At 36.4% G+C, this 16,309-nt stretch overlaps 1 protein-coding gene across 2 annotated transcripts in view; it reads right to left on the bottom strand.

Moving 5' to 3' along the window:
• GALNT18 (polypeptide N-acetylgalactosaminyltransferase 18) overlaps positions 1-16,309 on the bottom strand; it is a gene marked incomplete at both ends in the record, with an annotated part of 210,079 nt that overhangs the window by 76,639 nt on the left and 117,131 nt on the right. The gene's annotated exons all lie outside the window — the stretch shown is intronic.

Genomic DNA, 16,309 nt, shown 5'->3' with positions numbered 1-16,309 from the left:
GCACTATCATTTTAATTGAAGTTACTTTTACAACTCCTCAGCATCCGGCCATCAGACATAATGGTGCTATGAATTGAGATAGTGGGAGCCACTGTGGTGAGAACTATGCAGTGTTGGAACCAAGGAAGTTGACAGGACAACTGACAATGGTTTAACACAAAAAGAGGGCAAATTTAAATAAGATATAAGGAAGAAATTCATCACTCTGAGGGTGGTGAGGCACTGGAACACATTGTCCAGAGAAGCTGTGGATGCTTCATCCCTGCAGGAGCTCAAGGCCAGGTTGGATAGGATTTTGGGCTACCTTGTCTAGCAGAAGAAAGTCTCTGCTAGTGGCAGAGGGGTTGGAACTAGATGATGTTTAAGCTTCGTCCAATCCAAACCACTCCACAATTCTATGAAGTACAATCAGTGAGGCTCATCTCACTGCTCAAAATTAAAGAAATTATGTCACACGCAAAGATGTAGTTAATCTTTTGGTGTGTTTTAAATTTGTATTTCTGGCTTAAATTTCTAGTCACTTTAAATCTTTTTACCTGTGCTACAGAGATATCACTGAAGTTGGAGATTTTTCAAGCCTAACAGGACATTGCCCTGGGCAATTTCCTCCAGCTGACACCACTCTGAGCAGTAGGATGGGACCTGGCAGTCCTTTCCTATCTCAGCTATTCTGTGACTCTGTGACAGAGTTCACATCTGCTTTGGAGAGAATGGATTAATTTTTTTTTATGCATATATATATTCTGATAAAATCAGCAAGCATCCGCAGAACAAGTGACAAAATTGAGCAGATGGTCTGAGAGCAATACAGGAATTAGGATGCATATGTTTTAGGCCTTGAACACTTTTGTGAGGTATCCACATCCAGTCAAAATGTCACCAAAATGAACCAAAAAAGATTTTAACAATACAAGACAATGTAAAATTTGGCCAAAAACCTAAATGCACATTTCTGAATGTGAAGAGTCAAGGTTTTAGAACTAGATACCAGAAGTTTCATTTCTAAGCCCATGCTTAGGTGACTGAAAATAAATTTTCAGATTTTCATAGATCCACAGAGATTAAACACAGCAGCAGTCAGCAGAATGAACGGTTTCACAGATAGTGAGATAATAGGACAGAATCACTAATTAATTAATTAGAATTCACTAATACTTATGTAACCCTGCATAACAGTGACTAAGTAAAACCATAAAATCCTTCCACTTGAAAACTACGTACATCACTTAACAAATACCCATCAAGTTGAAGTTGCTCCTTACTGTAAAAGTCTTCCAACAGCAATAGTTGGCTAAAGCTTTGCAATTATTTGTTTGCTGACAGTGACTGAGTAGGCATAAATGAAAAGAAGCATTGTGATCTTTTCCTCAAAGAATAAGCTTTGAACGCTTTTACGTATGTTCTCCACATAAAATTCAGATGCATTGCAGAGCCTTAGTGGCATATAGGGCCACCTCCATTTAAAACCAAGTCTCAGAAAAATTTGCTAGTGTGGACACAGTCAATGGCTCACAATCATTTTGAACATTAAAACATTCAAGATACTAAAAATATCTCTACTTCTGCCTACTGGCACAGTAACATCCACAGCACTGTTTAAGGGCTTTCAGAGAATCCAATTTTTCCATACTTGTTTAAGTCTCCAAATGCTGAGGTCAGAAACTATTTCTATTAGAGTAAAATCTACCACAAGCACACAGAGTTTCATACTATTGGTCCCAACTTCCCCACCTTCCCTTCAAAAGGAATAACAGCTCCTGAAATCTTGTTACGAGGGTCAGAAACTATTAAAGATTTATCAGAATGTAAAATCCCTCCTCTGAAAATCCACATGCTGGCTAATCATTGTTTACAATCTATGCCTTAGTGTTCTTCTATTTAAAGTCCAAAATAGTTTAGCAAATATAGAATCAAAGAGAACAGCACTGAACAGACTTCAGGAGATCATCTAGTCCTTCTTCTTGCCCCAGAGCACAGGTAAATATATTGAAATTCATCCTGATACATTCTTGTTCTATCTTTTCTTAGGTTTACTCAGTAAATATTGTCAAATGTTCTTTAGAGATGGATGAAACGAAGCACACAGTAAAGACAAATAAATTAACAGTTCACATTAGTCTGGCACAGTTAAACATCACAGTAATGTATACGGAAATTAAATTTGGATAACTGTGTTTGAAAACTTAAAAATAACTTGCCTCAGACTAACTACATACAAGAACCGTAAGGCATAAAACAATAGAACTTCAATAAAAGATGACACTCTCCCCATAACCCTTCACTGAAAACATTTCTTTCTCAGATGCCTAAAGGCCAAGAGGAACTCTTGACTTTTTAGCATTAATAAATTATAACACATTTCAGAAGGAAAATTCATTGCTGTAACTTTGCATTTGGTATTTCAAGATCAACCTTCAATAGGGCAATAGGACGACAGCCAGCATTATCTCCCATCACCGAGCTGGAAGATCGTTCTTTGAACAGAAGTTTACTGGAAAATGCAGTATCATCCCCTGAGCAATACTGAATAGCTACACCAGCTACACCAGTATGTAGGGTTATGACAGTTTTAACGATTTGGCAAGATGAATAGCAGGCTATAAACACTACACATTCATCAGTAACATTTAAAAAACAGCTTTTATACAGAACACAGAATTGTCCAACTGCCAAACCATGGGAACACAACCACCAATCAAAAAAAAAGGAAAGAGCTAGTTAGAGAAAAAACATTTCAAATACTAAAGTGCAGGAAAAATACAGTTATCACGTTAAGACACAAATATATCTATTTGAACAAAAGAAGGGGAAAAAAAAAATCTCTTCTATGTTTTGAATAAGAAAAAAAAATTAAATATATCGCACCACCTTATTCAGGGAAAGATACGATATAGCCCATACAAATCAAACTCTGCTAAAATCAGATCCAAATACTGATCCAAAGAAGAAGTCTAAAGCTATTTGCATTGATTTGCCCTTCAGATAAAAAAGAATTTGGTTGCATTTTTCTCAATTATATTAAAAAGAATAGGGTTACAAGAATGTGTGGCTCACCCAGTTCACATCCCACACAGTTTTCAGAGTACTAACATTCTCTGATTGGATTTTCATTTTTATTTTCTAAGAATATATCAAATCTGCCATAAACTAGAAGTTCTGTGGAAGCCACGACACTGATGCTCCTACTCATAACTTGCAGTAACAAACAATATTCTCACTGATTGCAGTGGCATTAAGGAGGATGGGATCCGTTACTGCTCACACTGAGCCTAACTCTGCTAAACAGTACCTTACCCAAAGAGTTTCCAAGTGATCTCTCGTAACATAATACAAATCATAAAACTATATCACACATATAGTCTTGTAAACAATTGGCTATAAACAATTAGACATTATGATTAGTGTTCAGCCCTGAATGAATGAAAGAGGACTGTTAGAAGGGTTTTGATTAGGAAGTCAAAAGAGGACTAATTTTTAAGGGAGATGGTCTTGAGCTGACTTTTCCCAGTTTTTGCATCTGTGCCAAGAACAGTGAAATAGCAAATGATTTTATAGAAAGAAATGCCAAGCAAGCATGTTGAGGAGCCTGAAAGCTGACTGTAGGGACAGACCTGAGCATAGAGTGAAATTCCAGAAGACTTCCACAGAGGAACCATGATTTGACATGCACTGGAGAGGCATTTATGTCCCACAGAGAAAGGTATGAATGCCCTACATGCCTCCCCAGATATCTGTATGCTATGACTCTTCCTGTCATGGGAAGGCTCACCTGTTCCAAGCAGCTAGATCCACTCCTAGCACTTCTTGACCTCCTGCTATGCTCCGCATGCTCCTGTGCTTGCTCTTGCTATCACTGGGCAGCTCAACACTGAGGCAATGTAAATTTTATCTCTTGGGGCAAATGGACAGTTGGAAACAGAATTCTAGTGAAGTGTTGCCAAACACAATCTGAGTAATCTAGAAATAGAAAACTTGACAGAGCATAGTTGATGCCTCTTACAACTAAAGAAACAGAAAATATTAGCTTGATTTGCATGATCTCCCAGAATTAATGCAAAATCCCTATATTTAGAAATTAAAAAGTAGCAAGCTAAGATCTGTTTAATGCTCCCTTCAAACTGGCCTTTCAGTCTATATAATTTGCATAATTCTCAGCTGTCACTAATCAAACCACTTTTAGGATGCCACCTAATTTCTACAAGGATTTGGTTGTTAAACCACAAGATTAGCACAGGCAGAGCTTACCCCTCAGTTTCAGCAGTATCTTTAAGCAAAGGATCTAAGACTCAAAAAGATTCCCCATCATTTCTAAAAGTACAGAAATAAGTATAGGAACATATTTATTTCATAGTTACTGATGTTTTTATGGGACTTTTTAGTCAGGAATACTGAGCAGATAACAGATTAATTACACAAGTAATCAATCACCTGATACTAAAAACGGTATCAAACTTTTAAAATAATACATAAAAGCAGAGGAAGCACTTTTCTCCAACCACAGACAGCACAAATCACAGGAATTTCTATATTAACGGGCACATATGAAACTGACAGAATTGCGGATTCCACATTGATACAAACCCTTAAAAATTGCAAGAACCAGAAATCTGCCTATTTTAAGTGGAGATGGGTAGGTAGGAGAAATTAAACTAGCAGAACAATTCACTCTGTCATCTAAAGCAATCTGCTGAGGTTAACAAGTTTTTTAGTGTGGTTTGAAACTTATTTGACACAAAATCCATTTCCAGCGTAAAGACCTATGAAGTCAGGCAATATTTAGTGCAAAGTAAGTGATCATTGTTTTGGATTAAATGAATCATCTTCATTTACTGCTCGAATAGAAAGAGAAAAGGTCAACTAGACTAGCAGGGAATAGCACATCCAGAGGGCTTTGCTTCTTTCAAGAAAATAACCCTAAACATACAACACTATGCAGTACTGTAAAAAATAATTCTATCTGTTGAATATGTTTTGTCATACGCCAGGGTACATAAGATTCTATGTGTGACATAAATCATATAGCAGTGGTTTTCATGCGACTTTGTGTATTTTGATAATCCAGTTTCAGGAAGCCAAATGGACTACAGAACACACATTGTCTTATGCAGTTAACTGAACAGTTCCTCTGCTTTCCTTCTTCCTGATCCAAAGTTGATTGAGATATTATGCAACAATCCACAGTTGATTAAACTCAGTTTGATGTATTCTGATCCAATAGGAATATTTTTTCTAGGGCATTTTCTTTCGCAAAGAAAGATCATTAGACCTTTTTTCCATTTTATTATAACTAAGTTTTCTCTCTCTCTCTGTTCCCAGGTTAGGGCCATAAAATGAAGGTTAGTTTAATAGACCGCGTTATTAACTCGCTTCCCCTGAGATTTTTTTTCTTTTATATATTTTAAAAGACCTCCAACTTATTAATTTGTTGCCTTATGAAAAAAGTGATAAAAAATAACACATACTGAACATGGCTAATGTACTGAGTATGCACTCAGAACTATGACACAGAAGGTAAGTTGTATTTAGGTTTGCACTCATTTTCTTGAAAGTCCCTGCCACTCAGTCCCGAGGATGGAAGCTCCAAGGAGCTGAAACATCCAATAAGAATTAAGATATCAGAAAGGTTCCAGGGGTATCCATTTAGGAATACAGCTCTTTCTTTTAGCAATGATCCATTTCTAATTCAAGGAAGCTAATCTAACATTACCAAAGCATTTCTCTCATTTTGCAGTAAGATTTTCTAGACTAATTACAAGATTTTATGGATAATATTTCTACATCACAGGAAAACCTACATCACACCATAGAATGCAACCTACTTATGAAAATCATAGAAGGCAAATAGGATTGTTTTTACAATTAGCCCTTAAGCTAAAACCAGGCAAAACAATTGGGACAGTGCTGATAAAAAAAAAATATATATATATATACAAGAGAGTAAAAAAATAAACCACAAAAACCAGCTTTTTAGATAAAACAATTTCCTCTTTTTTCCACTCATCCATTTTTAAAACTGATTTTCAACTGCTTAAACTGGGAGCGTTCATGTTCTTTAGATTTAATATCATGCCTACATTAATTTCAGCATCATTTTAAGAAAGTCAACTCAAAAAGAGTTGTTTGTGATGGAAACTTGAAAACTGTGATTATTATGCCATTCTCACCTCAGGGACTATGAACGCGCATTTGCAAAACCAACAGAAAACCCAATTCTGTGGTGTGCAGTAAAATGATAATTCTGACTGCCTTAAACTGGATTTAATGATCTGTCTTCTGCCGAACTATTCATTCCTGCACCATGCCTGCAGCTCTGTAGACTATTCCAGGCTGTTGTGCAAACATCTATGAGAGAAACAAAGTGATTCACACTCTACACAATGTATTTTCAAGGATATAAACTTCCAGTCTTTCCTGGCATCAAACTCTTTCCAGACCTCCTACTGGAGCTTACTGCAGTAGAGTTAATTATTCCCATTTCATGTGAATTCAAGAGAAGAGTGACCAGTTCAAGTGTAGTCAGCTGCATAAAGTCCTATCACATTTTAGTATCAACAGAGTATCAGATATTGTAGACCACTACGTTACTGTATAACAACTCACAGAATGGAACTAAAAATACAAATTCTCTTTATTTCATCTGACACACATCTATTCCTGTGATCTATGTGATCATGCTACTGGAATGCCATTGAAATCTACATATGATGATACTCTTTACCAAGTATTGAGGTTTCCTGGAACTTTGCTCTCTTCTGCTATTCTTCTCTTCTGGAAGACATAACTGCTGAAGCAAATGCACAGACTAGACTAAAATTTCAAAATCTACTTATTTCAGATAGCACTAGCACTGTGTAGTTCTAAAAAAAAAAAAAATACAAAACAAAACAAAAAAACAACATCAAAACCAAAACACCAGCAAGAAAATATTTTCAGTGTTTTTTTCTTGCCTTTAAGCTGTCTCTGGATCTGCAGAAAGGATTTTTTTTCAGTCATAAAATCTCCCTTTTTTTTTTATGGAGTCCACTGTTTTTCTTGGCTATACTAGAGTTAAATCATTCCCCTCTCATACGATGACGTTCCATTTACTTCAGACTACCATCTTCTTTTGTGTCTCTCAATCACTTAAGAAGCTGGCAAATGACAATTCTAAATTCCTAATCTCTCTACTGCTTTTTATGGTGAAAAAGCTCTCCTCAAATTCCTTGTCTAATATTGAACTTGTGCTATAAAGTAGAGTTTCCAAAGATTTGTTTGTAATTGAATGAAAAATTCCAGTGTCCAGCAGTTCTCCAGCTTCCCTCATCTGGAAGATAGTGTTCACACTATCTTGACAATTGAAGGTCTCAGCAAGAATCTATTTTAGGCACAAAGCACTCCAGAAATAGATATTCTGCATCTTCAGACATTGTACTGCAGGACATGGTTTAATGGGAAATACTGATTATCGATGGATGGCAGAACTGGGTTATCTTGGATCTCTTCCAACCTTGGTGATTCTATGATTCTATCTTCTTTCACTTCTGTCCTTGTATACAATACTCAGCATAGAGAATCATATTAATGTTATGTCTGCAATATGCTTTGTATATACCTCAGGGTTACTCTCAGTACAAAATACTGTTGTGAGAAATTGAGACATTCAAGATGAAGCTGGACAGGAGTTCCTAGCAACCAAAACTAACATTAGGAATCCTTTTTCATCATAGGGGAGTTGGACTAGATGATCTTGTAGGGACCCTTCCAACTCAAATGATTCTATGAAAGAAGTCACACAACTTTTGCAACAGCATTTCTTAAGTTTTTCTATTTTTATGTGTAGAAAATGAGTAAATAGAAGACAGTTTCCTTTGAAAACTATGAGATGAGAGAACACATACATATACAAATTGTTACACTATAGTTTCACTTCCATTTCCAAAAATGATTGTTAAAGGCACAAAAAAGTTTCAAGAGTGCAAATATCACTAAAAAGGAAGCTTGGACAACTTATATAAGATGCAGGCTACAGGGCAGTGTTTTAAGCTTGCTCATAGAATAATTAATTTTAAAGCTATAAGGGAGACACAGGCATATATCTGGCATGAGGATATAAGTAAATTTTTCGGGACTGATTGAAATGTTATTTAATAAATCTACATCCCCCCACGAATACGTTGCACTTGCTGGTGGTAATAAAAAATAGAAAGCATGTACATGTACTGGCAAAGGAATTATCAACTTCTTTATTTTCTGGTAAATGAACTGTCAACTTATTTTTTATTTAAAAAGACTTGTCTTTCCAGTTTGTGTGTATGACACGATGACTGAGTATTGAGATTAGAGAATTATCAGGAGGAATAATTGTTTCATAACAAGTAAAACTGATAGATCTGAGGTTAGCCATAGGACTACCTTTAAGCTTCATAAATCATTACCACAATTTGATTAGATATATGGTATTTTTACAGCTTCATAAAGCATTAAAGCTGTTTGAAGCTCAGCTTTAAAAAAAAAAAATTCAAATTATTTCTACTATATGTAAATCTGTTACTATTTGTTCAGCTTGAACAGACTGGCTCAGAACATCAGACATGATTAGACAGGCACTGGGCCAAAAGACTGCGTCATTTAGCAGCAAAAGAACAATGAAGTAGCTGACAGTAAGTTATCTGGAAAGAACCGATAGCAGTTTGCAGTTACATCAAGATTTTCTGACAAATGGAAGCAGCAGTACAAAGTGCAAATTCTACTGCACATAGGGAGACATCTAGACACCGTATAGGAAAAAAAAAGTCAAAAGAAAATAATCTGTGATCAAGTCAGTCATCATTTTGACATTAACAGATATTGGCATTTCCCCCTCACGTTCTACAGGGCGATTTGTCGCTACACTGGATCTATCCACATGCCTGCAATTTAAATTCAATGAGAGCTGTTTGGTAATATTAACTATGGAAATTGTCAAAGCATTCATAAAGGCTACAAAATCTGTTAAAGATGAAAGAATTCTTGAGAAAGGAAAAGATGAGAGAAAAATAAAAACATTTTCAATCGCACAATTCTGAGATCTCTAATAACTCATTTTAATGCTAAAAATCACAGTCACTGTACTGAGAAGAGGAACAAGGCAGCATTTACTCTAGTGTTCTCACAGTCAGAATGCCATCACTGCACAGAACATCACCTGCTATGCGCATGGGTTGATTTCCTCCATGCTATTAGCAGAGCTTAAATACTAGCTCGTTCTTGTTAAATTTGACTTCAGTCTCAAACACTGTGCACCATGTGTAGTTTCTGAATCACAACTGGCATAGGTGATATTTCTTTTGAATTGGCTCAATTTGTTCTTCCGAAAGATTTCGGGGTGCCATTATGCACCTATTTATCATTACACAGAAACTTCATCAGCTGACAGCATGTGTGACTGCTCACACTAAGGACTGTGCCTTGAAAGGATGGCAGAACAGACCCAGGGTCTGGGGAACAAGGAAACAGTCACTGTGCATTGTTTACTCTGACCTATATAAGCACAAGCATACATGGAAAAGATATGTAACATAAACTGGTAAATGGAGATTCAAGCTAAAACAAAATCACAGTTAAAGAAAGGCCAGCAGAGCTTTGTTTCATTTGCAATGAAAAAAAAAAATAAAGATATAAGAAAGTTGTTAACTTTGCAGCTGAATTCACCCACAGATTTTCTTCTCTAACTCAATATGCCAGTATTTCTGTCGTATATTAGTTTAGATACTGCACTTAACTACATGCCATTAGGATTAAATAAGGTATACAGATACTGCTGAGATGACACATAAATTACTTCCTCCCACACTGAAATCAGATACATTGTTATTCCAATGTTAAAATTACCTTTCATGGCAATGGGCTTGTCTTATTAGGAAAAAAAAAAGATCATTATCCATAAGAACGTTTGGAGTTGCATAAAATAATTTTATTTTTCTATTCTGCTGCCTACACTAAACTGCAAGGATGGAAAATGCAGGATGCTCTGTGATCTTGGACTTCCTATACCTGAACATGACATACAGAAAAAGGTATTTATTGTACTGCAAGACTGCAAGTGTATTAGGATTGAATGAGTTAAATTGCCTTGGGGATGGAATAAAAGATAAGATGACCACATATTAACTTCCAACAATTGCTGTCTTGGGAAAATTCAGCTCATTGTATTATTTGAATCAAAACCTCGGATGACAGGAGACTGCAATAAAAGCTTTGTTGCCCACTGCTGACTTCTGATGTGGACAGAGGTTACACTATCAGTTTGCAAACACATTTAGAGTTTGCTTTTCCAATCACATAAGCAGACAGAACTATATTGCAAATTATTAGAATAGCTGTTCTTTTGAAATGCTTCTTCCAATAGACATGAGAGTTCTCTGGGATGCACAAGAAGAGGCACACTTAGTTGCAGTAGTTATGCAGGTCCACCTCACCCTCAGAGCAATGGAGCTTTCCAAATCTTCCAGAAAATGACTGTTAAGGACCCTCCACATTAGCAACAAAGAATGCAATAGTTGCGATTACGAAACAAAGAAAATTGCATTCTGGTTACCAAATATCTTTCACATAATTATAATTACAGTGCTAGAAATTGGTTTTACCTCCAGCAAGGGATGCCATCATCCTCTTCCTAAGTGTGACCGAGTGAAAATCAACATTTGAGTCCAATACAGCACAGAGTTCAGAGATAAGAGATTTAGAAATGCTGATCCAAAAGGATACTATGTAATCATTTTTAAATGAGAGCCTCATAAATGGAAAAACACCACCAAAATGGAGTTGGAGAAAAAAAAATTAAATCAGGAAAATGGGAGCACAGTAAAGCATACTATGGAGAAAGGAGCAGAATGCTGCTAGAAGAGTGAAAGTAGGGGTGGATGCATGGATGAATCAGAAGTTTAATTTCTGAGGCTAACAGCATAGGGGAGCTGAATGATAAGAAAAATAGAGAAGTAAAATGTACTTTGTGAAGAAGAGGGGCAAAATATTGGGGTGGAGAAGACAGGAAGTAAATAAGAAGGGAAGACACACTGGAATTTGAGAACACTGAAGAACAAAAGCTCATATAAGGAATGATGAGATGTATGGAATGGATGTGAGGAAGTGAACATCTGAAAGGAGAAGTCTGCCAGGATGGAATGAAAAAAGCTGGACTGAGACCAAAGCTATATATTGCCCCTGGATGAGAAACAGAAAGAAGGAACATGGGAGGAGAAAAAGAGATGAAGAGTGACAAGTTAAAGCAAAAGAGTAGCAAGAATAGTTGAGAAGATAGCCTTCTTCATTGGCAGTATACTTCTCTTTTCTGCTCTGTTGCTTACTTCCTTCTGATATCATCTCTCCATCACCTCTGTTCTTTGAAGAAGCAATTGAATATCTTTATAATAATCTGAAAATCCACTGACATTAGAGGTTCCTAATTTTTGCCATGAGTTTCGAACTGCATTATTAGACATCACTGGGGCATGAACAAATGTACAGAGATTTCACCACCTCACGTCTCAAAATCAGAACAAGATTTCTCATTCTGCTAACTTCTGCTGGCTGCAGAAACAGACAACCAGAGGACTATGTTTTGCTTGTAGTTTTCTTCCTGCACCTACAGCAGATGGCACACAAACCAGACACATCTCATCCCAGTCCTAGTATCAGCAAAGGACACATAGCAGTAAACACGCACTTGAAGAATTGTCAAAATTGATTTATTCAAGTCTTAGTGCTAAAGGTTATTACTATTAAAACACATAAAGCAAAACCTAATCTCAAATCTTAAAATGGGCCCAACTTCCTGGTCCTCCTAGTATCTGATTCCTCCCTAGCATTAAACAGCCATCCTTCATGAAAACATGACTGAAAATTTGCTTATAACAAAGATTTTAGAATTAAGTCCTCTAACTTGTAAGGCAAATGAATCATTACAACTACATCAAAGTCTACACAATGCATAATCCACAGCCTCAAAACGAATGCATGTCTGAATAAAGTTTGGTTTTATCCTTGTTTTTAAGTCACTTATTAGCCCTTCAATTTTCTTAGCATTGAGATAAGAGAAGAACAAGAAGCCAGACAGAAGAACTGAACTGAAACACCAGGAGACTGCTATTAACATAACTTCAAAATTATTTTTTAAATGAACACTCCTATCTAGCTGTTAGACCTGCAAGTAAGCCGTCTTCAGAGAAGGCCGTAGTAGGGAACCTAGCAAACATTTCAACAGTACTTCTGAGATTTATTTATCACTGCTTTTGTAAAGAAAATGAACCAGGCAACCTCATATTCCCAAATATCTATTTAATGTTAACAAAGAAGTAACATGTTTCTAACGAAAATCTTGAATCTGGATGCTTCTTGAAAAGCTTTTTGTTCAACGATTGGAGGACAATGATGCAAAGCTCTCAAAAGTGATACAGTAGCATGTGACCACTTTCTACCTCTTTTCACTCATTGCCTTCAGCACTATAAATCAAAAAATCTTCTGACGCTCAGCAATTTCAATGCAATTCAATACCTGTATTTAAGGAAAACTCGGGACAAAGAATGGTAACGGTTAAACTGAACATGTTTGAATATTTCATTTATTAGAAATGATTCAGAGAAAAAGGAAGAAACTTTATGAAATCCAAGATTCTACTGCAACATTTATTAACTTTAATATGGAAAAAAAAAATGTTGGAGAGAATGATAATTATTGCTATAATACAAAATTTTATCATACGTATTCTGGACACATTGATGCTTACTGCCTCCCCCCAAAGCTGAAGACATCATAACTCACTGCATAACTTCTACATAGATTTCAAATCAGCTTAAAATATCTTCAGGATCTGCTTGATAATGCAGAAGGGCTCAATGTCAGCAAAAAAACCTCAAAAGCCAGGGCAGAACTCCACTGGCACAGGTCAGCACCTCGTCCTCACAGGACAGGACAAGTCAGAGGGTGAATAAAATGCTATTTCAGTCGTCTGCAGCTCAGACAAGGCTTTTTCTAAGTACATTTCTGAGGTCTAATTAACCATTGGCAGGTTTGGGAAGGGGCACTTAAAGGTGTTTTAAAGTCTTTTCTGTGCAAATCCCTCTCCATCAATTTCGAAGAGCCAGCTGGAAATCTCTGCCTCTTCTGAAGGCAAAAAGCAATAAGTGATTGTATTGTCAAGAGTTATAAACAAATGAGTACATTTGCCACCTCTGAAAGGAGAACAGCATTCCTGAGGAGACTGGGAAAGATTTTGATCTGACAGATAGCACTTAAACTACAGTAAAACAGCTGAAATCAGTTAATCAATTTCACAACGATGTGAGAACTGAATGAGACCCAGAAGAGAACTTCCATTTGGTATTTTTCTGTTTTGTTGTTTTTGTTTGTTTGTTTCTGCTTTTAAATAAACCTTTTGTTTTCATTTTACAGCATGCACAAGCAGTCACAGAAATGTATTTTTTCTTTACCTTTCTATTAAATTGAATTTTAGTAATAACGTACTCAGCAGCACATACGAACCATCTGAATGTTATGTGGGAATGTGATACATGATGAAATACATACACTAAGCCATACAAACTATTTTACTAAAATGAAAGATCAAATTTTTGGACCTGTCCAATCTATTTTCTGCATTTAAAGGGCACACACTGGCATTTTCACCATTTGCTAACTTGAAACATTCATGTAAAAAAGAGGATGCTTCACAAAGATTAACTGAGGTCTCCTGAAACATAATTGGGAGCCTGAAAAACTGCACTAAGGTTTAGAAGAAGTCATAGATAGTTTGGTTGACATACCCTGAAGTGCATGAAGAACTAGGGCTTATATCGTTTGAGATAAATGTACAGGCTTTGGCCCCATACTTGAATATATGGCTTCTGAAATCAGCCTTCCAGAATTTTAACAAGCAATCAGTTCTTCCATTGTTCTTTTCTGAAACACTCAAGATTTATTGAAATTGGGAAATAATTCAGGTGCTTGTTATTAAATTTAAAATTTGGACTGAAAAGGGGAATTTAAGCTGCTTTACCAGCATATAATGCCCTCTCAAAAGCAAGAAATCCTAGTGCCCTCTTCTAACATCAACCACAGTACTTGCTTTTGTTTTAAACCTTTCTGCTATGCGAATCCAACCAAATAGTGCAAGAGGCTCAAAATAAAACATGATCATTTGCACTCTGCCTGATCTTTGTTCTCACTTTCTTCTTTCTAGTCACTTCCCATACTGTGATATTTCTTGTCTGTGAGATCCATGGCCACAGCCTCACTGAAAAAAATCTTACATTAAGGTATAAAAGTTGCCATCCTTGGCGAAAGCATCAGAGCAAACAGAGTGCTTATAATGAGGCTTCCCACAGATCTCTGAGAATTCTGGAGCCAGATGCAGGCACAAAGCAAGCTTCACCTGCTCAGGCCACTTCACAGAGAAACTGAGTAACAGACTTATCTTTCAAGCACTAACAGCCACAAGCTGAAGAGCTATATATATGAACAAATATTTAAAATGACACTAAACAAAGAATTAGTTTCAGAGATGCTAAAAAGGAGGAAAAAAGCAGAAAAAAGAATATTGTAAAAATGAATAGTAAAATAAATACCTCAACATTTAAATTAATAACAGAAAAGACCCTATTCATATTTATAATCACTCCTCCTACCAAACATCTATCTCAAAATGCTATTACGAAGCCTTCAGCAAAAATTCTAGGATAAAGAGAATCTAGGTAGGAATCTATTCAGTAGGAATTTTTCTATTCAGTAGGATTTTTACTTTTATCAAAAAGTGTCTTGATTCCAACTGGGGTGGAACTGTTTTCTTCAGAGATGCTACGTTTTGGTTCTTGGAGAAAAACAGAGTTGAAAACACACTGATGTTTATACATGCTATTAAGCAGTGTTGTACAGAGCTGAGGCCATTTTCAGCTAAGGGCCCAAGGGGATGGGAGGGAACAGAATCAGGACAGCTGACTTAAACTGTCCAAAGGGATATTCCATACCATATGACATCAAGCAAAAGGAGTTTTGCAGGAGGCAGGAGTTCTCTGCTGCTGCTTGAGGGGCTAGCTGGGTTTTGGTCAGGGGATGGTGAGCAATTGTTTCTGCTCCACTTGTTATTCTAGGCAACTAAGTACCATTCTGCACAGTGTGATTTTTTTTAAAGAATGACATACACAACCAAGACAAGGCAGCCAAACCAACAATTATTTTCCTCTCAATTACTGTCTTTCTGTTCGGGGTCAGGAATGTAAGGAAATGAGGTGCTGGAGGAGAAGAAAGGTAGTCCTGAATAAAAAGCACAGTCAATCATAAAAATACCATATCGCATAGTATGAATGCTAGTATAAACACAAGATGTGGCTGAACAGGTCTTCCTGAAAGTTTAAGTGGTCCCTGGGGTTTCTTATCTATTTCAGGTAATAAATACTATAGAAAATAATTTTGAGAAAATTTTAGAGCAGAGTGCAAGAATCATATTTGTTAGGCCACTAAAATGTCTGATGTTTCTGACATGGCTCTGCAAAGTGCCTGTTGGAATAAACGTCCATCAATTCTAGAAAAAGAAATTCAAACTCTAGAAACCTCTTTTCTCAGCCAAATAATTTTTCTTCATCCGTGATCATCTTATGACCAGTTTGTCTGTAAGAGGCCTCAGGCACTGCAGCACCAATACTCAATCAAATTCACCGAGATCCCAGCATTATAATAGCTGGAGCTCTTTGAAAGATTGCAGGAAGTTTTTACAAACACATTCCAAAGCCCAAGACCATGGGCTATGTATCGATATTGTATTGCTAAAGTTCTTCCCAAGTGGAAAATCAAGGGCAGCAGTAACGCATCAACAAAACCATATGTGAAATGCATTGTTGAAACAAAACAAAAATCTGCTCTCAGCTCAGAAATTTCTGAATTATGCATATGTGCATGCACACATGGCAGTTTTGTATGTGTGGTTTTGTTTTACTTTGCTCAAAGTTTACTGCTTGAAGCAATTTTTCTTTTAATTTTTTATCACGTTGCTACACCATAAATTGTGCCATAAACAAAGAATAACAACTTATAAATCCTGCATGCCAATTTACCTTCACTGTTTCATGAGCAGGTGTTTCCACAACAGCTTGGGCAGCCTTCAGTAAACCTAAACACAGCAATACTCACAGGAACTAGAATTACATTTGATAAAACCCAAATCAAATTGTTGGGTTTTGTGTATGCTTAAAGAGCCAGAGTTTTGTATTTTCCTTTGCTGACAGCCACTAGAAAAAGAAATGATGATAAGTATAGCCTGGGAAGGAGAACTTATTTAATTGTATACAATTAAGTTTCTCT

The sequence above is a fragment of the Tetrao urogallus genome (genome assembly GCF_951394365.1).
Source record: "Tetrao urogallus genome assembly, chromosome: 6".
Taxonomy (NCBI): Eukaryota; Metazoa; Chordata; class Aves; order Galliformes; family Phasianidae; genus Tetrao; species Tetrao urogallus.
Note: the sequence above shows the minus strand (reverse complement) of the source record. Positions and strands in the feature narration are given on the sequence as shown.